General features: G+C 50.8%; 1 protein-coding gene across 6 annotated transcripts in view; it reads right to left on the bottom strand.

Annotated features, from left to right (window-relative positions):
* The window catches only part of Znf536 (zinc finger protein 536), a 453,184-nt gene extending 444,174 nt beyond the window's left edge, over window positions 1-9,010 (bottom strand). For 2 of the 6 annotated variants that reach the window (XM_005368407.2, XM_026789912.1), the window contains exon 1: window positions 5,059-5,408. The gene's annotated coding sequence lies outside the window, so the exon portion shown is untranslated. Of the gene's footprint in view, window positions 1-5,023; window positions 5,409-6,109; window positions 6,142-8,133; window positions 8,316-8,890 lie in introns of those variants that run through there. The other 4 variants (XM_026789909.1, XM_026789911.1, XM_013354210.2 and 1 more) reach the window with 4 other exon arrangements.
* Window positions 9,011-12,782: the final 3,772 nt, after the last annotated feature.

The following is a 12,782-nucleotide window of genomic DNA, read 5'->3' as shown; positions in this document are numbered from 1 at the left end:
TGTGTGTGTGTGTGTGTGTTCATCTCTGTGTGTCTGTCTCCCTCTGTATATCTATCTATCTATCTATCTATCTATCTATCTATCTATCTATCTATCTTCCTACCTACCTACCTCTGAATCTACCTCTGTCTATTTCTGAGCAGACAGGCCATCATCTCGGTGGAGGAGCCAACAGGAGAAGAGTATAAAATGCAAAGGACAAGTCCACCTCCACCTCAGTATCCATAGACCCAACCAAACAGGGTCCAGGTAATCAAAGCATCAAGGCCTTGGTAGAAAGCTTTCGGGTTAATGTCAACTCAGGCCTAAGGTGGTCATCTTTCCTATGTCAAAACAGCACTTAAATTCTCATCAGAAAGCCATATATTGAGAATAGGAACGAGACAGAGGAGCCTGGAAGCTGCGTTGCAAGCCTCCCTGTCTCAGAGCCCAGGGAGCATCTGCATAGCTTTCTGCCCCGCCCACCTGTGGGATCCTGCACTTGGTGGACAGAGCTTGCTACGGTGCCTGTGATTTTCTTGCCTTCCCTTGACAGCTCCTGGTGTAGGAGGAGCGGCGGAATATGGGACAGAGATAGGCTTCAAAAGCCGAGAGTTAAGTGGGGGGCAGAGAGGAAGGAGCTAACCACCTCCCCTGCTCATTGCCTCGGTTTCCCTTCACGAAACTCAGAACAAAAATGGAATCTGCCCTCCTAGGGAAGTGTGTAGTAAGAGCTCAAAAACAAACAACTGTCATTATCCTGACAACAGGGTGCTCGGCATCATCACAGGGCCTGAGTACTGCCACTTTCAGCTTCCTGGTTTCCGTGTGGTCCGGGGGCACAGCCCGCACCCACGGGGCCTTTCAAAAGGTATGCTTGATATTCAGAAACATCGGGATTGAGCCCCACAGCGCGCACTGACGGCCTTTTATTTGTCCATGTTTTCTTGCATGATGGCAGGAAAACAAAACCTTCCTCCTCTCAGACTCCAAGGACTGCCCTCATCTTGGGCAGGGCTGAATCCTCTGGTCTAATGGGCACAGAGACCGGCCTGTACATTGCCTGTATACTTCCTGGAAATAAGATCAAAACTGATCTCCACGCCCACTTTGGGAGGTCCAGTACAAGGTCTCACACATGCGCAGTTCGGGGTATGCGCTTGATTCCCCTTTCTGGGAAATGTATAAGAATGTCTAGACATTCCTGATGGTCATAACCAAGAGAGCTCCTGGCATCTGCTGGGTTGATGTTGGGCATGTTGCTAAACATCCCACATGGCAAACACCCACAAGTGGAAATTCACCTCGTACCAACTTTGAGAGATCTTGGTCAGCAGAAATGGTGCCCCGGTTACTCCAGCAGGTTTTACGCAAGGCCTCATCATGATGGACACCTGCTCTTAAGGCAATGCTTCCATGGCTAGGGCATTTCCAGCAAGTCTAGCATGGATGGAAAGCTGAGTACCGCAGAGGCCCTTAAAAGCAACTCAAAAACAGGAGGAAGGCCAAGGAGCACAATAGCTTTTGAAAGTGAAGTCTGTGGAGTACCCCCAACAGCCCACAGAGTCAGCCCTCTCTCTTCACCATGCGACTCATGGCAGACGCGACAGAAGTCTCCAGGGAGCACAGACTGGCCTGAAAAATCTATAGTGACCCCTCCACCTGACATGCCCAGGTACCAACTCACTACTCTCTCTTACACACTGAAATTGTGAGTGAAAAGGAAATCCTCCCAGAGCAGGTGTTCTAACAGGCAACACCCTTCCTCCTGCACGTGTGTGTACAAGAAAGAATGTACACTGATGTACACCACACACATACCACACACACACAACACTACCATTACTGCAAGTGAGACCCCAGCTATAACAAACAAAAGTCTCTTCCTAGCTTAGTTCTTTCTGACCCTACACATTATTGGCTCACCGTGCTGTGGATGCACAGGGCAACCAAGAGAAGCGAAACAGGAGGCCGAAGCTTCAAGATAGGAAAGTCAGTTCATTTCCTCAGCAGAATCTCTTCTTGCAAAACTTCCTACAGTGCTTCACAGTCCGGCTAGCCAACTGGAGAGAGCCTTCCCTCACCACCTCCTACGACAGCTTCAGCCATATCTTAAGCAGTCAGCCCTGGAGGGGGCATGCTATACCACTGCAGAGGACACGTGATGGGAAGGAAGAAGAGGAGGAGGAGGAGAAGGAGAGCTAGTTCAATGCTAGTTCAAACACTTCACCAAGGTAAGGACTTTGTGTGTGTGTGTGTGTGTGTGTGTGTGTGTGTGTGTGTGTGTGGTGTTTACTCACTTCACCAAGGTAAGGACTTTGTGTGTGTGTGTGTGTGTGTGTGTGTGTGTGTGTGGCATTTACTCCAAAATGCAGCCTCTATAGCCTCAGCGATGGCATCAGGATACCAAGGGCACATGTCCTTCTTCCTAATCTAAGACCTTATCTAGAGACATGATGAAGCCCGGCTCAGCACCGAAGGACTTCAGGTCCCAGCAGATAAGCTAGGGGTAGGGCATTTCAGTCCTCAGCATGGCCCCAAAGTGACCTATGGAAACTCACTTATGATTTAAATTTGCATCGAGTCTCTCTTTAAATAATGTTAAGAACAAAATGCAAGCTGATATTCCAGCATGCTTAAAAAGCTTATTAAAAACACTAAATCCAAAGATCTTAAAAGCTGTAATTGCCCTCATTGAAGCTGGAAAAAAATAAATCCATTTCACTGTCTTCTTTTATGCTACCCTTCTTTAAAAACAAAAAAATACAAATTCATCTATATTCTCACAAGCATCATTGCTCTCTTTTTTCCCCTCCATTCAAGACACTTTAAAAACACCTGTGCCATTCATAGAGAACTTTTGAGCAAAAGGCGGCCATGCTTGGGGAAGGCTGTTTAACTGATTTCCCGATGATGCCAGAGATAAGCTCGTCGTGCTCCCAAAGTAAGATGGAGTTTAGAGCTCACACGAAAGGGCTTGTGGGTTTTATAGGTCTGAGCTGATGAAATTTCCTCGGTTACCTAAGGCAGAGGAGACAAGCTGATGGGTCAGCTTTGGGAGGGCTCCGCAAATAGTGCATATCCAAGCCTTCAGTGCCCAGTGGGCAGGGATGACCATAGGGCCCCATGTCCTGAGTTGTTCCTATCTGCTCCCATAATGGAAGCTATTGGCCTCTGGCTTGGACCAGCCCAGCATGACAGTTGCTCCATGACTGCCCTAAGCCTTCCGTGAAGACAGCCCTGACCAGCAGTTAAACTGCTGAGTTGTAAGGATCCCAAGGCTGCTCAGAAGTTAAACACTCCAGGCACAGAACAAGATGGGTTTTCAGAGCACTGGTCCAGGAGAATGCAAATGTATCGAAAGCCATTTTCCTCCAGGTTTTACATAATTACCATTTATGTCTCCAGGAACTGTTTCCCCAACCCAGTTTAGGGTGAAAGCGTTTTAAAGACTTTCCTCTGCAGATGACACACGAGGCACTAACCTTTTTTCATGTGCCCAGATGTTAAGTTCATTTTCATCACATTTATGCAAATTTCATTTGAACAGTAAATCAAAAGAAATCTTAAATCATTGTACACTATTTAAAAATCAACACTACATCCAGTTTACTTGCAGCTATATTAACATAAAGTCACAGTTAATGAACGGAATGTCACAGTTCCTCTTTCCATACATTGGCTACAGCAAGACCTGAGGTCCCCATCATCCATCATATCCACACATTGCTGTCTGTTCACTATCAGAGTCCAGTTTCCCCAGATTAAGGATGCTTTGTACATCAAAGCCTTCCGAAAGTTTTCCAAACTTTGGAAAATCAGAGGACCCTCAGTTCAGGAGTCTGACAACCTCAGCCAGTATCTATGTTGGGTCCATCAATGCAAAACCTGGGCTCAGTGGCCCTTGCTTTTGGTAGCTGACTCTTTGCCGGTCAGGTGGGGGTGGCTAATTTCTAGGGCTCTGGGTCCGAGAATTGTCAGGGAGCTGGGCAGACTGCTATCATTACCAACAACTCAGCCAGGCCAGGCAGGGAATGGTGGGGATCAAGAGACATGTGCACCATTATCAGGATGACATCATAGCTAAAGCAGCCTTCAGCCAAAGCCCTAGGCTCTCTCAGAGCAGAGGCCAAGGGCTATGGGAGGATGCACCCCCTGTGACTCTCAGAGCTGAAAGCTGAGTCCCAGGCCCCTGCTATGCAGGATGGTGCGCTTTGCCCACAGCAAGTTCCCAGGCAGGCCCAGATATGGGAAGAACAGCTGGTGCCATCTCCAAAACAGTTCACTTCCCCCTCCATCCTGCTCACTGTAAATACTACCACTAATAATAACACATTATATATTTTTTAATAATTTGAGACTATGAAGCCACTTTCCTGACCAGGGTGGAGCCTGCATGTCATGCCCGCAGCTGAATCTCTGCTGGAGAATTTATAGCTTTTCCAACCGAATTCTCAATCTGTTGGTGGTGACCCTGTCTTAGGCAAAACAGCTCTCACTTTGCTCTTCCAGCAATAGAAATAGAGGAGGCTGAAGGGAAAGGCGGATTAAAAGGGAAGCCTTCCTGCGCTTGTTTTGGTTGATTTTCTTCCTTTTAAAGCACGTCAAAACACAAGCGAGCACACACTCACGCAGGCACACACGGAGACACAACCCTTGGAATAATAGGGGAAGCATTTAGCGACAAACTGCTTCAGCGGCGTGGAGAGATAGGCAGCCAACCCCGCTCGCTCGCAGCTCAGATCTCCACGCCGGCGGCGTTCCAGCGGTTAGAGGGACCCGCCACCCTCCCAGCGAACCAGGATGCCCAACTCTCAACTGTGTCCTGAAGATCTCCTCTTCAGTCTCGCCACAGGTACTCCCTTGGCCCAACCACCTCACCTCGCCAGAAAAGTCGAGAGGCAGTAGTGGGAGTTAAGAAAAAAAAAAAAGTTCTATGAACATCCAGCCCGGTAGATGCAGTGCTTCTGACCGCTGCACGCTCACACCCGAGCGGGTCCGGGCACTTCACTCCCACCCCACACCCCAGGCTCTGTGCCCTCACCTCGGGGTGCGCGGAGGCCACCGCAGGGCACTTACTTGGCACTTGCTTTTGAGTGTGCAGGTCGTCGCGGTTTTCATTTGGGTTTTCAAACAAGTTTCAGGGAAGAAGGAGGCAAAAAAAAAAAAATCCAATTATGCAAATGGACTCCGGCCGGGGAGGCGCGCGTTGGATGTGATGCTGCTACTGTATGAGTTCTTGGAGCAGCCCGACCGGGCAGATTTATGGGGGCGCGTCACGGCTACGCCAGGTCCCGCCGCCGGAGCATCTCGAAGTTAATTAAAGCGGTAATGTCCACTTTCCTGGCGACCCTCCATACGTGGGTTTACTATTTCACCCTCCAACACGACCCGGGAGGAGACATGGGTGTGCCCCCCAGGTCCCTCTTCTTTCTCTCTTCTTCCTCTCCCTCTTCTGCCTCTCTCTTTCTCTCCCTCCTTTTTTCTCTAAGTCGCCTGCCTTGCACTCAGTGAACAATGAACAAAGATGTGAGTGATGGGGAAAGATCGCCCCCCTCCCGACCCAAGCAGTGAGCGAAGCTGATCTCAAAGTCAAAATCCAGTTGTTAAAAACTGGAAAAGAAAACAGGGTGTCTCCACTCTAGCCTTCCTTTCCACACACATACACACGCACGCATACATATATGCACGCACACACCTCACCCAAGTGCACCTAAGCCTAGCCTAGAGACCTGGGGGTTGTGGGCGGGGGGGAGGGGGGGGTCAAGGCCCGGGCCGCCTTGGGGCCCAACTCGCAGAGGACACGAGGGTGCAGCAGGGACAGGGAGCAGTGCTAGCTCTAGCCAAGATCGTTTCCCGAGCCCCTCCCAGTCTGCTCCACCACCACCACACTCCGGCCCCCTCCCGACGTCTACACGGAGCGGCCTGGCCCCGCGGCCCCGCTCTGACTGCCGCCGGCCGGATGCGCTCAGCAAACGCGGCCCCTGTCGGATTTCTGCTAAACTGCAGAGCCGTGGTGGTGGCTGCCCCGAAAAGCGCAGAAGGAACCGGAGGCCAGCTCCGAGCGCACTCACCCGCTTGGCCCGCTAGCCCTAAAGGATTCCCCCCCCTGCCGCCCACCCGCGCGCACCTCAGAGGCTGCACACGCACTGCGCGCTCGAGCCCCGCAGGCTGGGACTGCACGTAGCCGCCGTTATTTTCCGCTCAAGTGAAAACTAAGGCGGCTGACGAATCACGTCTCCTGCGAGGCACCCGTTAGACAAAACAATATCCTGCAAACAAAACCCGGCCACCGTTGCCACCCGCGCGCCAGGCCGGGACCCCGCCCTGATCCTCCCAGGCTCCAGCCCTTGGCTTCTGCCCGCACCGACCCCAGCCTTCCACGCTCGCATCCTTCCAGGAGAGAACTCAGAGACCTGAGTGTGCGCTAGCCAAGAGGCGGACAGCAAGAAGCACTCACAAATCGGGAGTGAAAAATGGGGAGGGGGCACTTAACTTTCCACCTGTCCCCAGAGAAACCTTGAGGGAATTTCCTCCGAAGAGTTAAAAGGAGGAGGGGGACAATCTCTCTGTCTCTGTCTCTGTCTCTGTCTCTCTCTCTCCTCTTTCCTTTCTCTAACTTCCCCAGCGCCTATTTCCACCTTCCCTCTCTTCTCACACCTCCCCGTATGCAAAGATAATCTATATTGTTTGCAAAATTGCAACAGATGGGAGCGTCGAGATCTGGACACTTCTACGCATCAAAGAAAACCCTCTTCTTTATTTTTATTTTATATTATTATATTTTGCCTAAAATACATCTCGAGTCTCGCCTACGACTGTTTTCCTTAATTCATCTTCAATTTTTAAAAAATGCCTTGAAGCAAACAGAAAGGCTTATTAGCGACGTTCATTCTCGCTCCAGTCTTGGGCTGAGGATGCGCCCTACACACACAAAATCTTGCTCTTCCCAGGACCCCCCCCCGTGGCCCCCTCTCCTAGCTGTCACCCCCCCCACACACACACACACACACACTGTCCTACTCCTTCACTCTGATTGGTCTCGCATTACCAGCCCGGGACTGGCCGGCTCATTTCCCTCCATAACCTGTTACTTATTTATTTATTTCTGTGTCTCAGGCCCCCGGAGGCCCCCGGGACCTGGACCGGACTGGGGCAGGTGCTGCGGGCGGCGCACGTGTGTGCAGGTTCCTCTACGGTCCCGGGATCCCGGATTCGCCCCCAAGGCACCTCGGCCGGGCCTCGCCCGGCTCTTGGGGCGCAGGAAGCCGATGCAAACACAAAATGGCAGGTCTTGGCGGCCCTTTACACCCGCAAGTTAGGCACCCCGTAAGCATCAGCTAACTTTAATTTTAAAAAAACAAAAAACAAAAAAAACCCAAAAACATGTCAATTACCCTCTGTCTCCTGGGTGGAGGGCAGATCGCATCACACACGACTGCGGCGGGAGGGGGGGGAGGCGGTAGCCGGGAACCCCCCCTCCAGCCCCGGCACTGGAGCAAACGGGTTAAAGTCGCTGGAGAAGTTTCCGCCGCGCCACCTCCCCTCTCTTTCGGCTCCCCCTGCCCCCGACCCTACGGAAAGTTTCCCCGGCCGCGAGCTGAAGCGGGCGGCGCAGGCGGGAGGCGCGGGCCGGGCAGGGTGGGCGCCGGGTCCCACTGGCGCGCAGCGCCGTGCGCTCGGTCCCGAGGACTCCCTTTCAAAGTAACGGTCCTGGGACTGCGGCTGCTGTGGGGAGGCGGCGGCCAGGGAGCGGGTCCCGCTCTCCGCCGAAGTTCTCCAGCGCCATTCGATGCCGGGTGGCCGCCTCTACTCGGTTTTCCTCCTCCTGTTTTTTTTTCCTCCCTCTCTCTCTCTCTCTCTCTTTTCCCCCTTAACCCCCGCTGACAGCTTCTCTCGCCAACGTCACAACCACGGATATTTAATTAGACCATATTTTTTAATCGCGATGGGGCGATGGGGTGAGAAGCAACCGGGTTGCAGGCCTCGCCTGGCGGGGGAGGGGAAGGGGGGGAATCACGCCAAGAGTCCAAACTCACTTTGCCACCTCCCGGAGATCGTGGCGCCCCCGCCACCACCTGGCACTCGCGCGCCCCTCCACCCCGCCGCCCCCACCCCCAACCCCAGCCTCCCCACCACCTTTGTTTGCCTTACCTTAAAACATTAAACGCGGGCGTCGGGAGCAAACTCGGGCACGTAAACCGAGCGTTGTAAAAGATTGTGTTCAATGAATAATGAAACATGTCCACATGATTGACTTGATCATTTTCCGGGGCTGAGGGGGGACGGGCGCCCAGCTCGCGCGCCTCACTCGCCCACTCACCAGAGCCCGGCCAACTGCTCTCAGCCCAGCCCCGGCAGGGCAAGCTCGCTTTTCATCAACCTCATTTCAGAATCGCCCCGTTCATTGATACTCATCATCCAACCCCAGCAGACATCCCATCCCCTGCTCGGCCTCCCCCTATCTGGTAGGTGAAATGCATTGTACCATTAAAAACGCTCTCCATTGTCGCCCTGGCGTAATTCACAGCAACTAGATAGGTCTTTCAGCATTTAGCTTTGATGAGCCGGAGACTGAACCCTTGATATAATAATCTACAAAGAATGGTGTGTGGTCGTCCATTTTTTCTCTCTGTCTAGCAACTAAGAAACCATTTAACACAGCGCAGCTTGCTTCTGACCTTGAGCTCATGTAAACACACTTATTAAAATCTATCTATTCTCCAAGAGCTACATTCTGATTGTCAGACTCGTTACGGAGACATACATCAGCCCCTTTGCTTGTCACTACTTTGCATTCCTGCCTTTAACTAAAGAATTTTTTATCCAGCCGAGAGGGAGAGAGCAATTGCCACGGAGAGAGAGGAGAGAGAGACGCGGAAAGGGGGAGAGGAAAACGCGTAATTCTTACCTGCTCCTCAAACTATTTAAAGTCTGTTTCTTTTCTGGGGTGAAAAAAAAAACTCGCCGGTGAATCTCGGTGGACAGCGGGACGTGGAGAATCAGTCACAGCCCTGGCGTTTAAGGGAGTCATCAGCGATCAAATGACGTTGATCCGCGCTGTAACCTTGTGGCGTATTTAATGTAAATAAGGCCGTTATGTTGCCAATCGCCGCGATACAAACACGGAGAGGTCCTCAGCCTCGCCTCCCGCGCTGCCATTAGAGGCGACTTTATTTACAGACACTATTTAGGAGATCATGATAATTCTAAAACAATACTAGTGCCAAATGATTATGAAAATATGATTTTAATTAATCACGTAGTAGGCAAGGAAATTAGCATACGGTAATTAAACTTCGAGAAAAACGTCATGCAGGTTCTCTGCCTTATGGGTCCAGAATAATCATCGCGGTGGGCTCCGAGACTTAATTACGAAACAAAATAACTTTTTTAAAGGCAACTTTGCAAGGCTGGTCCTCCAGGCGAACGTTTGAGTAAATAATATAAGCCGAGGTAACAAAGTGGGGATTTCAGGGATGCAGAGGTTGGGCTTCTGTGAAGCAAGGAAGGGGGGAAAGATGGGGGGAAGCCGAATAATGCAATTACGGATTCTCTGTCCTAGAGTTGACAAAAGCTGGTGCCTCAAAAGCCTCTTTGTTATGGGATTATATAATGATCCTGGTGTCATTATGGGTAAAAAAAAAAAAGATTCAATAATAATAAAAAAAAGAAGTATGCAGACACACCAACGATCAGCTTGCTTTTAAAGAAAGGCTGGCGTGTGGCATTGGGTGTGCTGATAGCAGGAAGGCAAGGTCCTACAGAGTTGACAAATAAAGGAGATGGAGAGAGAGAGAGAGAGAGAGAGAGAGAGAGAGAGAGAGAGAGAAGTCTGAGAGCCAGGCCTGTGTTGTGCATAGTTAAGAAGGGCTGGAAAAAGATTGATTATACAAAACGTTCAGCCACTGAGACACTTAAATACTGATTTAGGTAGGACAGGTTTCAGCTTGTCCGAACTTAGTTCCCCCCAAGATGACTAGTGGCTTTTAAACTCCAGCACCACAAAACATCAAAAAGCAAAGAAACGGAGAAAGCTCTCTCCAGCTACCCACCACCCTTTCAGCAGAAGGATCCACTCAGATGCAAACAGCAGTTCTAGAGTGAGGACAAGGCTCAGAAACTTGGGGGGAGCTACGAGTATCCGGCCTGGTGAGGCAGCTCCACCAGCGCCAAGAAGCTGCTGGCAGTGGGCTCTGGGCAGTGGGCACCAGTGGGGTCACTATTGCCACTGCCAATATCCTCCTCGAAGCTGGCCCTGGGGAGAGACAGCCTCTCAGCCCCCCCCTCTCTCTCCCTCTCTCCCTTCTACAGGTCCACCCCCACCCTGTCAGGAGAACCTGGAACAAATGACAAGCTAGTTCTTTGAGACTCTCAACGACCTGAAGAATGTCAACAGTGCATGCACGTATGTAAGCATGTATGTAACTGTATCCTTTACCAGTCCAAAAAAAAAAAAGTTGAGGGATTAAATCTGTATTCTCCAATCCGGTGTGCTTAAAACTCAGTGGACTAAATACAAATTTGGGGTATTTCTTTCTTCCTTCTCGTGTAGGAATTATCAACCAATCCCATCAAAAATAGCACTATCTCTGTGGGAATGGGGTTGTTTCTTCCTGGATCGACTGATTATAGTCTGTAGTCTTTTGAACCTGAGACTGTAAGTCAAGTGATTCTTCATAAGTGACAGTTTGGACAAAGCAGCAAGCAGGTGGAAAGGAAGTGGCCATATGGGCTCGGGGAAAAGATATTTTCTCAGGGATAGAATGAAAGTGGTGGTCTCTATCTCCTTTTAACCCTGCAGCCACCAACCTAGACAGGGAACTGGTTCCTGACCTCCTGAGGCCCCTGGTTGTGCCTCTACCAGTGGTTCAAGCAACCCCAGTCCTTGAAGCACGCACATCAAGGAAGGGCCGCTCTCTGCTTTCTAGAAGGCCTGTTGGACTTTCTCTGGGATTACTTGGAGTCAGTGGAGTTTCTAAGAGGCCTGGTGAGTCTGGATCCGCTGGACAGCGACTCCCCACCACCTGAGAACGGAGACCCACAGCTTGGACCAGAAGAGCCCAGGCCTGGGTTCGCCGGCGCCCCCTGTCGGCACCACAGTGCCTGTTAACCCCCCCCCCCGTTCCTGCCAAGGTGGGGTGCAGAGCAGAGACCCAGGCGCTTACTTAGGTTAGGCAGGAGGGATAAAAGCTAGGGTGAAGGCAATGCAACAGTAAGCAGAGGCCTTGTATTTATGAGGGTGAAAAATTGATCTCTAAATATGTCTTATACAACTCACATCAATTCAATTCCCCCACGTAGGAGCCCCCTTTTTGTGTTCTGGGACCTCATAATTTGTAGCTCCCAGGTGCATTCCCAGTAGCAGTGGGAGATTACTTTTTTATGTCTTCCGTGTAAACATCTTATACCAATCGTCCACCTGCTTTGAAAGTAAGCCGTTTGCTCTGACCTCTGCCGTTCTAAGTAGCCCCATGACTGATGATGGTTCACACATCTGAACTAACGACTCCTTTCAGCTGCAGCTCCTGACACGACAGCCCTCCTTTCACTCTTGTTTGTGCATTGTTCTTCTTTACCCTTATAAGTCCTTATCATTCTGATCATTCTGCCTCCCGCACTGTAGTCATTGAGAAAGTCATCGCTAGTGACCAAGAGAGAAGGTGCTGAAGTCTTGGGGGGGCGGGTAGCTGAGGGGAAAAGTGGATCAGGATACTCCTTGGACAAGTCCTCCCCATCTGTGTCTCATCTACAAAAAGATGAGAAACCTGAAATGCCCCTCTAATCACTCAGAGACGAGGGTTTCAGAAGAGGGTGGCCACCTTCATGGAGAAATGGCATAGACTCTGTTGGCCCTGTGGGTTGAATGGGGGAGTTGCCCTCGATATAAAGGGCCTTGGCTTTGCATAGTCTCTGGTTCTTGATTTCAGCTACCCCAGAAGCCACTTTTTCCACCTGAGGGTCTGCCCTGCTTGGAGGAAGGTCACCTGGGCCTCCACACTGAAGTCCCCTTGCACTGGAGAAGAGCTCTCTCTGCTGCTGAGGTCCCACATCTCATCTCACCCCAGTGAGACCGAGGTGCAGCTTTCTCTGGTGTGGGCACTACAAGATGAACACACCTTTCAAAGACTCCCATGAATTTGGGGTTCATCAGGAGCCCTTGGAGGTGGAAGGTGAGCCACTAGTAAAAAGTCTTGGCCTGGCTTGGCTTTCTTGCCATGAACTGTTTGCTGCTCCAAGGAAAACCCCACTCCCTCCAATATTTTTCAGGCAAGACTCTTAAAGGCCAAAAATGCTGCTGTCCCTTGGGCTCTGGAAAAGGAAGGGTAGGGGGGCATAGGGAGAAGGAGGAAGAGAAGAGGGGGGAGAAAGAAGAGGAGAAAGAAGGGAAGGAGGAGGAGGAGGAGGAGGAGAAGAGGAAGAGGAAGAGGAAGAGGAAGAGGAAGAGGAAGGAAGAGAGGGAGAGGAAAGAAAGAAGAGAGTGAGGAAGAGGAGGAGGAGAGGGAAAAGAGTGGAGAGGAGGAAGGAGTCACACCTCTTTTCCAGCTTCAGTGAGAGAAAAGAAGTCAGCATAGTAGTCTAAGTGCCTGAGTGGAACAAGCCCCTTCTCCCAGCCACCCCCTTCCTTCCCTTTCTATCCTGAAGGCCCCAGGTTCTGCCCAATCAGAGCATTTCACCTCTCTAGACAGAAATGGACCAAGACTAGGCATGGGATCTACGCTGGTCCAATCAGAATCAACCTGGGCTCCTTTTATTTGTTTATTTGTTGCTTTGGTTGTTGTTGTTTGTTGTTGTTGTTGTTG

The sequence above is a fragment of the Microtus ochrogaster genome, unplaced genomic scaffold (assembly GCF_000317375.1).
Source record: "Microtus ochrogaster isolate Prairie Vole_2 unplaced genomic scaffold, MicOch1.0 UNK32, whole genome shotgun sequence".
Taxonomy (NCBI): domain Eukaryota; kingdom Metazoa; phylum Chordata; class Mammalia; order Rodentia; family Cricetidae; genus Microtus; species Microtus ochrogaster.
The sequence above is the reverse complement of the archived record's forward strand: the minus strand, read 5'-3'. Positions and strand labels throughout refer to the sequence as shown.